This window comes from Salmo salar, chromosome ssa29, assembly GCF_905237065.1.
Source record: "Salmo salar chromosome ssa29, Ssal_v3.1, whole genome shotgun sequence".
Lineage (NCBI taxonomy): Eukaryota > Metazoa > Chordata > Actinopteri > Salmoniformes > Salmonidae > Salmo > Salmo salar.
This window is the reverse complement of record NC_059470.1, coordinates 722,183-735,252: the sequence shown is the minus strand read 5'-3', so window position 1 is coordinate 735,252 and position 13,070 is coordinate 722,183. Positions and strand designations below refer to the sequence as shown.

Genomic DNA, 13,070 nt, shown 5'->3' with positions numbered 1-13,070 from the left:
AAATAAAACACATTTTCAGCGCAACTCTCTAGACCGCGTTGAAGACTGAACAGCTGGTTTAGATGTTGAAATCAAGTGGCCTACCTACCTCTATAAAAATATGCGCGTTGCCAAGTCCTTATATAAATGCTTTTTAAGCTCATTACAAGTGCATACAAATTTACTGTTTAGTATTGTCTGCTCTGCAAGCAATTTTAGGAGGTAAGACATAAAGAGGGTATCATTAGAAAGGTAAAGTTTCCTCTATGTCACGTCCTGACCAGCGGAGGGCGTAATTGTGTTAGTTTTGGTCAGGATGTGGCAGGGGGTTTGTGCGTGTTAAATGTTGTGTGGGTGATTGGACTCCCAATTGAAGGCAGGTGTGTTGAGTTGCCTTTGATTGGGAGTCCTATATAGTAGTGTGTGTTTTTCTTTGAGGTTGTGGGTAGTTGTTTTTGCACTGCGTGTTGTGTGCCTGCAAAACTGTTCCTGTCTTTGTGAGTATCGTTTATTGTTTTCCCTGTGGATGCTTTACTTTTGTTTATTAAAAAACTATGAGTATCCACATACCCGCTGCGCCTTGGTCCATTTCTGAAGACAGCTGTTACAGAACTACCCACCACAAAAGGACCAAGCAGCGGAAGAGGAGGGAGCCACAGGAGAACAGCGTGGATGGATGGACTTGGCAGGATGAGCGAAGATTCTGGGAGGACAAGTTAAGGGAGCTAAGGGAACCCGAGAGGCAGCCCCAATAAATAAAAATTGGGGGGGCACAAGGGCTGTTTGGCGGGGCGAGATGGGAGCCCCAGGCCAGCTCCCCGTACCCTTGTAGGGCAGAGACGGACTGGACAGGTCCCGTGCTTTGGAGTTGGGGCTGTGGTGAGGAATTGGATTTTCAGGCCGGTAGGCACAGTTACCAGCGCCCCGCATGTGCCAGGGCGAGGTGAGCATCGAGCCGGAAGGGGTGATGCCAACCCTGCGCTCAAGACCGCCAGTGCGCCTCTACGGTCCGGTGTTTCCCGCTATACGCACTAGCATGGAGGTGCGTGTCTCCAGGCTGGCACGTCCGGTACCAGCCCCACGCATCAGGCGTCTAGTGCGTCAGCCCAGCCTCGCCAGTCAAGAGTCACCAGAGCTGTCCGCCAGTCAAGAGTCGCCAGAGCTGCCCGCCAGTCAAGAGTCGCCAGAGCTGCCCGCCAGTCAAGAGTCGCCAGAGCTGCCCGCCAGTCAAGAGTCGCCAGAGCTGCCCGCAAGTCCAGAGTCGCCAGAGCTGCCCGCCAGTCCAGAGTCGCCAGAGCTGCCCGCCAGTCAAGAGTCGCCAGAGCCGCCCGCCAGTCAAGAGTCGCCAGAGCCGCCCGCCAGTCAAGAGTCGCCAGAGCCGCCCGCCAGTCAAGAGTCGCCAGAGCCGCCCGCCAGTCATGAGTCGCCAGAGCCGCCCGCCAGTCATGAGTCGCCAGAGCCGCCCGCCAGTCATGAGTCGCCAGAGCCGCCCGCCAGTCATGAGTCGCCAGATCCGCCCGCCAGTCATGAGTCGCCAGAGCCGCCCGCCAGTCATGAGTCGCCAGAGCCGCCCGCCAGTCATGAGTCGCCAGAGCCGCCCGCCAGTCAGGAGATGCCAGAGCCGCCCGCCAGTCAGGAGCTGCCAGAGCCGCCCGACTGCCCGGAGCTGCCAGAGCGGCCCGACTGCCCGGAGCTGCCAGAGCGGCCCGACTACCCGGAGCTGCCAGAGCGGCCCGACTGCCCGGAGCTGCCAGAGCGGCCCGACTGCCCGGAGCTGCCAGAGCAGCCCGACTGCCCGGAGCTGCCAGAGCGGCCCGCCTGCCCGGATCTGCCAGGGTGCCCCGCCTGTCCTCCGGGTCTGCCAGAGTGGCCCGCCTGCCCGGGGCTGCCAGAGTGGCCCGACTGCCCGGATCTGCCAGAGTGGCCCGCCTGCCCGGATCTGCCAGGGTGCCCCGTCTGTCCTCCGGTCCAGCCCGAGTGGCCCGCATGTCTTCCGGCCCAGCCAGAGTGGTCCGTCTGCCAGGGTCAGCCCGAGTGGCCCGTCTGCCCAGCGCAGCTATCGGCGCCACCGAAGTGGGCGACACCGAAGGTGGAGCGAAGTCCACGTCCTGCACCTGAGCCACCTCCAGGATAGGTGGGTTGGGGAGGGAGGGTGTAGCACAGTGCCGTCGGTGACGGCAGCCACCCTCCCTTCCCTCCCTTATTGTTTAGGGGGATATTTTTTGTTGTTTGGGGGTTTGTTTTTTCTTTTAGGTGCATTCCGGGGTCTGCACCTTGAGGGGGGGTACTGTCACGTCCTGACCAGCAGAGGGCTTAATTGTGTTAGTTTTGGTCAGGATGTGGCAGGGGGTTTGTGTGTGTTAAATGTTGTGTGGGTGATTGGACTCCCAATTGAAGGCAGGTGTGTTGAGTTGCCTTTGATTGGGAGTCCTATATTGTGTGTGCGGTGTGTGTTTTTTCTTTGGGGTTGTGGGTAGTTGTTTTTGCACTGCGTGTTGTGTGCCTGCAAAACTGTTCCTGTCTTCGTGAGTATCGTTTGTTTTCCCTGTGGATGCTTTACTTTTGTTTATTAAAAAACTATGAGTATCCACATACCCGCTGCGCCTTGGTCCATTTCTGAAGACAGCTGTTACACTCTATTACAGTAAAATAATGTCTCAATGTGTTTTGGTGTCTATATGAGCGATTCTGCTTTTTATCAGAGCGCAAAAGGCAATCTACAATGTATGTTGAGTAGCAGGGGAGGGGCTTGGTGTGTGTGTGGGAAGGTGCACAATGCACAGCACAGAAAGAGCGAGGGAGAAGAGACCAAAGAGACAACGTGAGAACAAGCGGCCATAAATGCTCATAAAAACAAAACAGAAAATAATGAAATACTTGCGATTCATGCATATGAAAATTCACGCTACAAAAAATACATTTCAATTAACTCGATATATCGCCCAGTTCTAGCTGAGACTCAGTCCAATTCCGTTACCATGAAATTCCCCATCAATCAGTCTGGTTTAACCAGGCTAGTCTCTAGGACCTGCAGCATGCAGCACTCCCCCTCCTCCTTGGACAACTGATCTCACAGGGGGCAACAGCTGACACTCTCTGACCCAGCCATGACACCACGCAGGCCTGCAACGCTGCAACAGCTGGGACCAGACAGCTGGGACCAGACACTCTCTCTGTCACACACAGATGTGGAAATGTCCTTCACTGTATGCAGTACTGTACACACATCACACCTCTGTGGCAATGTCGCTCACATAGCGGCATTGCCAGAGGTGTGGACACAGACAGAGACGAACAAACACACACACAAAAACACAGAAATAGCCTAGGCTACCTACGTAAAAACATCAGAGATATTCATGAACAACATTTAGTGAAGGATTTGTTTTCCATTGAGAATAGTGTTGAGTCATTCACCATTATCTCATCAGGTGAAACCCTACACCTGTCCTGTCCCTAGTGAATGGAGGTCTGTGACTGTGTGTCGTAATCATTAATAGGTAATGGGGGAAGGGAAGGTGCACGAGGGACAGATTGCAGGCAGCTGTCAACAGCGATAGCGTCAGTAAAGAGCATTCCAAGAACAAGAAGCCCATAGGCCACAGCTGGACATCTAATCACTCCTCCAACACAACATAGTAAATGGATACCGAAGGCATCAGCCACACAATGTCAAACTCCAAATAAGACTATAACAGTATTGATATGGTATGGTCTTATTTTGAACACACACAGGCCACACACACACAGGCTGCAGCTCTCATTGCCAAAAACACAGGCACAACCTCACAAGCAGAACAACGATGAACATATAGGCTAGATAGCTACACCCTGCCGCTCAAGCTGCCAGCTATGAGTGGAGTCCTCTGTTTATGACAACACTGCTGATGTACAGTATCTGTGTGTGTGTGTGTGTGTGTGTGTGTGTGTGTGTGTGTGTGTGTGTGTGTGTGTGTGTGTGTGTGTGTGTGTACTTAGCCCAAATTGATTAGTAAAAGGGCTTCACATCAATCAAGTCTACCCACTCCCTAGCCAGCCACTGCTCCAATCCCTTTTTCCATTCAACTTCTCTGCATTCCAAATGGGACCATATTCCATATGTAGTGCACTACTTTTAACCAGGGACCATAGTCAATAGTAGTGCCTAATATAGGAGATTTTTGGGAAGCACTCTTTGTGTCTGAGTCCCTGTTGTTGTTGCGGTTGGTGCTGCAGAACACCTCTGTGGATGGGGGGAGGGAGACAGACCATAATAATGACAGACTGGCTAGGCCTAGACATTGCACATGCTCAGCTACTGTATAACTAGCTAACAACACCCTGTGTAAAGGTCTACCACTGAATCTGTCACATAAGACCTGCATCAAAAGTGACAAGCTGACAACACTAATCACATCCTTAACTAGTGTTTCTACAGAAAGGTGCAGTTCAAGTCAAGTGTCCTTCTATCCACATTCTAAGCAGTTAACCAAACAGATTAAAGACATCTCATCTCAGACTTCCTGGTGTCAGCATTAATCAACTATAACCTTTTTTTTTGGTGATCAAGTTTTTATATTTTTTGGAGTCACAGGACAAACAAAAAAACACAAACCAACAGACATTACACAAATACATATTTATCCACACCACAATATGTTAATATTCTCAGATTTTGGACCATGCAGTCGAGAGATTGACAATTCAGTCGAGAGATTGAGAGTTCATAGCCTAGCAGGCATAACCTGACAGGATTTGAGCTCTCCAATGCTCATCTGATCCTACGTCATCTGCCAAGATGCCTTAGCCTGTATTTCAAATTTTATTGGACACATACACATATTTAGCAGATGTTATTGCGGTTGTTTGCGTCTGCAAACTTGATGATTGAGTTGGAGGCGTGCGTGGCCACGCAGTCATTGGTAAACAGGGAGTACAGGAGGGGGCTGAGCATGCGCCCTTGTGGAACCCATGTGTTGAGGATCAGCGAAGTGAAGGTGTTGTTTCCTACCTTCACCACCTGGGGGTGGCCCGTTAGGAAGTCCAGGACCCAGTTGCACAGGGCGGGATTCAGACCCAGGGCCCCGAGCTTAATGATGAACTTGGAGGGTACTACGGCGTTGAAGGATGAGCTATAGTCAATGAACAGCATTCTTACATAGGTATTCCTCTTGTCCAGATGGGATAGGGCAGTGTGCAGTGTGATGGCAATGGCATCATCTGTGGATATATTGTGGCGGTATGCAAATTAAGTGGGTCTAGTGTGCCAGGTAGGGTAGAGGTGATATGATCCTTAACTAGCCTCTCAAAGCAGTTCATGATGACAGAAGTGAGTACTACGGCGCAATAGTCATTTAGTTCAGTTACCTTTGCTTTCGTGGGTACAGGAACAATGGTGGACATCTTGAAGCAAGTGAGGACAGCAGACTGAGATAGGGAGAGATTGAATATGTCCGTAAACACTCCAGCCAGCTGGAGCTCTGAAGACCCGGCTAGGGATGCCGTCTGGGCCGGCAGCCTTGCGAGGGTTAACGCTTAAATGTCTTACTCACGTCAGCCACGGAGAACAAGAGCCCACAGTCCTTGGGAGCGGGACGCGTCGGTGGCACAGTGTTATCCTCAAAGCGGGCGAAGAAGGTGTTTAGCTTGTCCAGGAGTAAGATGTCGGTGTCTGCGACATCGCTGGTTTTCCCTTTGTAATCCATGATTGTCTATAGACCCTGCCATATACATCTTGTGTCTGAGCCGTTGAATTGTGACTACACACACTTTGTCTCTGTACTGACGTTTTGCCTGTTTGATTGCTTGTTGCTATGTTTGTATTCAACCATATTCCCAGTCACCTTGCCATGGTTAAATGCGGTGGTTCGAGCTTTCAGTTTTGCGTGAATGCTGCCATCTATCTTGAAGCATGGATTCCAATTGGTCAGACAGGCATTGAATAGACCTTAGCATGGGTACTTTCTGTTTGAGAAGCAAAATAGAGTCATGATCAGATTTGCCGAAGGGAGGGCAGGGGAGGGCCTTGTAGGCATCCCGGAAAGGGGAGTAACGGTGTTCGAGCATTTTAGCAGCGTGAGTACTACAGTCAATGTGTTGAACTTTGGTAGCGTTTTCCTCAAATTTACTTTGTTAAAATCCCCAGCTACAATAAATGTGGCCTCAGGATATCTGGTTTCCAGTTTGTACAAAGTCCAGCATAGTTATTTGAGGACCATTGTGGTATAGGCTTAAGGGGGAAAATACAAGGCTGTGACTAACCAAAGAGAATTCTCTTGGGAGGTAATACGGTCGGCATTTGATTGTGAGGTATTCTAGGTCGGGTGAACAAAAGGACTTGAGCATCTGTAAGTTATCACAATGACACTGTGAGTAGTTAAAATCTGTGTGGGGGGGTGCCTGCGCATGTGTGCGCCTGTGTGTGTGTGTGTGTGCATGCGTACGTGCGTACGTGCGTGTTTGTTTGTTGCCCTGCCAAAATGCCCTGGCCCTGTAGAACACCTCAGTGGAAAATAAGAGGGTGGCAGGGATCAGCAGCTCCCAAATTAAAAGTACTGGTAAGAGGGCAGAGGACACACACACACACACGTGTTTGGGTAAGCAAAGTCCTTGGCTCTAAAGATTCACACATAGAAGAGGTTTGTGTGTTGTTGGTTGAGACTTGAGAGGGTGTGGGTGTGTGTGTGTCCTATTATGATAATAGTTCTCTTCTTGTCAAGTTTCCTTCAGAATCACAGCCCTACTGTGTCCTTGTGGGGAATCCTCACAAGGCAGTCGTAATAAAATCATGAACCTTTCTTCCCATTAAACCAGGGATTACCACATTGTGTTCATTTAGTCATATAACATTACTCTAATAGCCAGTGGTGTCTCTCTCTCACACACACACACGCAAACACACACACACACACACACACACACACACACACACACACACACACACACACACACACACACACACACACACACACACACACACACACACACACACTTTAGTGTCAACTGCAATCAGGGCTGGAGGATAATCCTGTTTCAGTCCTCTCCATGCTTCTCCTTTTCCCAATGTGTTGGAATGTCAAGGCCAGGGTATTTCTTCTAGTGCTTCTCATAATAACATAATCATAACTTTTCCTTGGCCTTCCAGACTATTTTCATTTAACTTCTAACTTTGACAAGTGGAAAAGGAGCCCCCGAAAAGTGCCCTGTCATGCCGTAATAATGATTCCCCATACGTAATACGGTACTAAGGACCAAGTTATCAATTAACCTCTTAGGGCTAGGGGGCAGTATTTACACGGCCGGATAAAAAACTTACCCGATTTAATCTGGTTACTACTCCTACCCAGTAACTAGAATATGCATATACTTATTAGATATGGATAGAAAACACCCCAAAGTTTCTAAAACTGTTTGAATGGTGTCTCATATGGCAGGCAAAAACCTGAGAGATTCCTTTACAGGAAGTGGCCTGTCTGACCATTTATTGGCTTTCTTTGACATCTCTTTCCAAAACAAAGGATCTCTGCGGTAACGTGACACTTCCCACGGCTCCCGTAGGCTCTCAGAGCCCGGGAAAAAGCTGAATGTCGTCATTTCAGCCCCAGGCTGAAACACATTATCGCCTTTGTCAAGTGGCCGATCAGGGGACAGTGGGCTTAGGCGCGTGCACTGGTCGCCCCCGTCTTTCTTTTTTTTCCTCTATTTACCGAAACGCAGATTCCCGGTCGGAATATTATCGCTTTTTTACGAGATAAATTGCATGAAAATTGATTTTAAACAGCGGTTGACATGCTTCGAAGTACGGTAATGGAATATTTAGAATTTTTTTGCTCGTAACCCTGATTTACCATTTCGGATAGTTTCTTGAACGCACGAACAAAACGCCGCTGTTTGGATATAACGATGGATTATTCGGGACCAAACCAACATGTGTTATTGAAGTAGAAGTCCTGAGAGTGCATTCTGACGAAGAACATCAAAGGTAATCAAACTTTTGTAATAGTAAATCTGATTTTGGTGAAGGCTAAACTTGCTGGGTATCTAAATAGCTAGCCCGTGATGGCTGGGCCATGTACTTAGAGTATTGCAAAATGTGCTTTCACCAAAAAGCTATTTTAAAATCGGACATATCGAGTGCATAGAGGAGTTCTGTATCTATAATTCTTAAAATAATTGTTATGCTTTTTGTGAACGTTTATCGTGAGTAATTTAGTAAATTGTTAGTAAATTCCCCGGAAGTTTGCGGGGGGTATGCTAGTTCTGAACGTCACATGCTAATGTAAAAAGCTGGTTTTTTATATAAATATGAACTTGATTGAACAAAACATGCATGTATTGTATAACATAATGTCCTAGGGTTGTCATCTGATGAAGATCATCAAAGGTTAGTGCTACATTTAGCTGTGGTTTGGGTTTATGTGACATTATATGCTAGCTTGAAAAATGGGTGTCTGATTATTTCTGGCTGGGTACTCTCCTGACATAATCTAATGTTTTGCTTTCGTTGTAAAGCCTTTTTGAAATCGGACAGTGTGGTTAGATAAAGGAGAGACTTGTCTTTAAAATGGTGTAAAATAGTCATATGTTTGAGAAATTGAAGTAATAGCATTTCTAAGGTATTTGAATATCGCACCACGGGATTCAACTGGCTGTTACGTAGGTGGGACGATTTGGTGCCACCTACCCTAGAGAGGTTAAAGGCCTCTGCTCTTGATGCAGGGCTCGGGAAAGAGAGAGGCGACATTAGCACTTTGTGCAATGAGGCCATCGGCTGTTTGTAGAGCCTGGGTTTTAGCATCGGGTTGCACTGAGGGGCAGCGCACAGTTAAACGGTGCTAAGTACATTTGTAACAGTGAGGATATTGGTTCTGACTCAGGAGGTGTAGTGAGGTGAGGGAGACTTAGGCCTGTCAGAGCAGGAGAAATGAGGAGAGGATTACAAAAGAGCCAAAACCCTTTCCTGGCTCTTTCTCAATTGTCTTTCCTTAATTCCTTGTGTCCTCTTTCCTTACCTCCTTCTCAAAATGCCTTAGAGGACAAGGTCCAAGGGGAGGGACCTGGACAATTGAAAAGACAATTGAGAAAGAAATAGAGGCGGATACAGTGGTGGCGATGGAAATTCAGAGAATTCATGCAATATCAGACAAGAAGCCACACTGCATCACATTAACTGTCTTGTGTGTGACTTCGGTCGCCAGTTGTACGGTGTTTCCTCCGACACATTGGTGCAGCTGGCTTCTAGGTTAAGCGAGCAGTCTGTCAATAAGCAGTGCGGCTTGGCAGGGGTGTGTTTCGGAGGACGCATGGCTCTCGACCTTCACCTCTCCCGAGTCCGTACAGGAGTTGCAGCGATGTAACTATCAATTGGACATCACGAAATTGGGAAGAAAAAGGGGTAAACAAATATATACTAATAAAAACATTTAAAAAAATAACTGTCTTCTGTGTGATGACAACAGGTAAGATTTTTCAGTTAGGGTAGGCCTAGTTCCACAGATGTGATAGCTTCTCAAGATAAACAAGTCTTCCTTTAGTGTGACATTCCAGTTGCGTACTAGAGCAACTCAATAAAATGACCTGCAGGCAGCACAGCATCTTCCTGTTGCTTTGGCTTAGAGATACTGACTGTAGTAGGCCTATGACTAAGGGTTGTTGATAAACATCAGCTGACAGGCTGTACTTAGGGCTCTGAGTGACAAAATGTTAACAAGACAGGTTGTAGGCTAATAGGAAGGCTGTATCTAGACTTGACAATTCATGCAGCTTTAGTATTCTGATCATAGAGTTCTGGTCATGGAATTTCCAACGAGTCATGCATCTACACCTACATTAAATGTGTCTACCGTGTGTCCGGATTCCCTTTACCCGCGCTATATTCAAATGACAATATGCCTTCTACAAACGGTGGCATAGGCTAAATATGATAACACAACAACAACTGATGTCATTAGCTAACTACTGTAGCTAACAAGCCAGCAAGCTAGCAAGCAACGCTAAAAGATTGCAAACGGGTTAGCATAACTCTAGCCAAACAAAAAAGTGTTTTTCTAAATATTATGAGGCCAACAAACACGTTCCTCACACACTAGGAATGTGTTTTCTGGAGAATTGTGAGAAGAGTACTGATGACGTCTCCCACTGTATGCGCTTTCGGCAGCCTGGTTGCGTCCAGACTGAGGAGAAATTCACACACAATGCATCCCTGACCACCTCCTGAAGTGGTAAGCCAAATCTGAACACAATCAAGCCACAAAACGATTTTTTGTACGTCTAGACCTGTCTTTCAATGCGATCTTTGTATTCTGATAGCAGAAGTTGAATGTAAGTGTCAAGTGTAGACACGACCTAAGAGAGAAGATGCAGAGTGTGGAGTTGCTGGTCATGAATTAACAAGTTTCATTCAGCAACAAACCTCTGAAAGGTTTCCAAGCAGGACCAATTAACACATTCCACAGGCTTGCTGTGAGGGAGAGAGAACTTGCCATGGCCCTGCTGAGGATTCATCATAACTTACTGATTACTGGGCAGCCAGGAGCCAGAGATAGAGAGATAGAGGGGCCAGAGATAATTTACTAGGACCAGTAGGGGGGCAGGAGGGGGCAGGGGAGAGAGGGTCTATGCACCCGGGCCCTCCATGAGTTATCCCATTACACAGTGTGTACACACCACACAGGATGTGAATAAGGGTCTACTGTCTCGGTCTCTCTGCCTGAAAATGGACATCAAAGGACTTTCCAGTTTCCACATAATTGAGCATATGTGCCACTGGCTGAAACAAAGATTCAAATAACGTTAACTAGTTGCTCGGAGTTTCCTTTTGAAAAACTTCAGTTAGTTAGTTCCTTTTCTTTGTTATAGAGAACATAACTAGAAAACGATGTCATGCTCCCGCATAGAAACCCACAAAGTCGTTTATGAAACTGGGTGCACAGCAGTCTATATGGTGTGTGTGTGTGTGTCCAGTGGGGTAAAGTACTTAAGTAAAAATACTTTAAAGTACTACTTAAGTAGTTTTTTGGGGCATCTGTACTTTACCATTTATGTTTTGGACAACTTTTACTTTTACTCCACCGCATTCCTAAAGATAATACTGTACTTTTTACTCCATTCATTTTCCCTGATACCCAAAAGTACTCGTTACATTTCAAATGCTTAGCAGAACAGGAAAACGGTACAAATCAAACACATCAAGAGAACATCCCTGGTCAAACTTTTGACTACTTTTGAGACTTAAGTATATTTAAAACCAAATACGTTTAGACTTTTACTCAAGTAGTATTTTACTGGGTGACTTTCACTTTGAGTAATTTTCTTCACTTTTACTCAAGTAAGACAATTGGGTACTTGTGTCCTATTACAATAAAGAAAAACATTGTCTGTGAAACCCAAAACAAATGAGTGAACACTGAGCAACAGGACCTGTCATCTTCCTCACACCCCTCCCTGTTAATCGCTACAACTGACCCAAATAAGCCTGCCACGCGGAAGAGATTCACATAATAAGCCTTACACACTGGCAAATGTCTAGGGCTTTGATGATTTTTGTATAACCATATAATCGATCATTATGGGTGAAGACCATCATGAAAATGAAATAACCGCCATAACTATTTTAATAAACAAATATATAGAGGTAACTGCCGAAATAAAGGAAACACCAACATAAAGTGTCTTAATAGGGCATTGGGCCACCACAATCCAAAACAGCCTCAATGAACCTTGGAATAGATTCTACAAGTGTATGGAACTCTATTGAAGGGATGCAACACCATTCTCCTATGAGAAATTCCATAATTTGGTGTTTTGTTGATGGTAGTGGAAAACGCTATCTCAGGCGCCGGTCCAGAATCTCCCATAAGTGTACAATTGGGTTGAGATCTGGTGACTGAGACAGCCATGGCATATGGTTTACATCATTTTCATGCTCATCAAACCATTCAGTGATCACTCAGAGAGGCATTGTCATCCTAAGCCAAAATAATGGCCAAAATAATGTCCTGCAAAGCATTTTTAAACATGATCCTAAGCATGATGGGATATTAATTGCTTAATTAACTCAGGAACCACCCGTGTGTGGAAGCACCTGCTTTCAATATACATTGTATACCTCAGTTACTCAAGTGATTCCATTATTTTGGCAGTTATAGTCAACAAACTTTACCCAAAAGTAGACAAGTAAAAGTAATCCAGGTTTATATCTAACAGCCGATATAAGGAGAGACGAGAGGAGGAAAAACTAGCCAGTTTTCAAATTTTGTGTTGTGGAACAAACAGCTGAGCTGGCTGAAGCCTGGACAGCCGGACATTCAAAAAGATAAAACATGCAGTTGGGTATCATGGACTCTTTATAACGTGATGAAACTTTGCTGCTCCTTGTTTCAGTAAAGGCCCTTTCTCACCAAGTCAATTTTTTTTTTTTAGAAACAAAGAAAAATAGAAAATTCGAGCACCTGTCTTGTTTATGACACCTTTCACACCAATTGCAAAATATTGTTTTGTTGATCAACATACATTTTTATCTGAGACACTGCCACTGACAGGTCTGTGGGTTTGTTGTGTGAAGCAAGAGGATCGATCGATGCTTCTCTACTTTAAAAAAATTGCTCGAAATAAGTTTCAAACTATATTGCTATTCATTGTCTATATAGGCTACTTGTTTAAAAGCTATAGAGAGGAGAAAGAGATAGGCCAGTGGAGTAGCCATCGGAAATGCATGAAATGCGCAAGGGAACATTGAAGAAGAAAGAGATATGAAAGCTAATTCATATATTAATGCATCATTCGTATAGCCTATATATTAGGGTATACAGTGCATTTGGAAAGTATTCAGACCCCTTGACTTTTTCCACACTTTGTTACGTTACAGCCTTACTATAAAATTGAATAAATGTTCTTTTTTTTATCATTTTACACAAAATACATCATAATGCAAAAGAAAAAACGGGCTGGGCAGGAGGGCAGGAGGGCCACTCGGGCTGGGCCGGAGGGCAGGAGGGCCACTCGGGCTGGGCCGGAGGACCGGAGGGCCACTCGGGCTGGGCCGGAGGGCAGGAGGGCCACTCGGGCTGGGCCGGAGGGCAGGAGGGCCACTCGGGCTGGGCAGGAGGGCAGGA

General features: G+C 46.3%; 1 protein-coding gene across 6 annotated transcripts in view; it reads right to left on the bottom strand.

Annotated features, from left to right (window-relative positions):
• Positions 1-13,070, bottom strand: part of LOC106590020 (MAGUK p55 subfamily member 7) — a 284,039-nt gene that overhangs the window by 217,414 nt on the left and 53,555 nt on the right. The gene's annotated exons all lie outside the window — the stretch shown is intronic.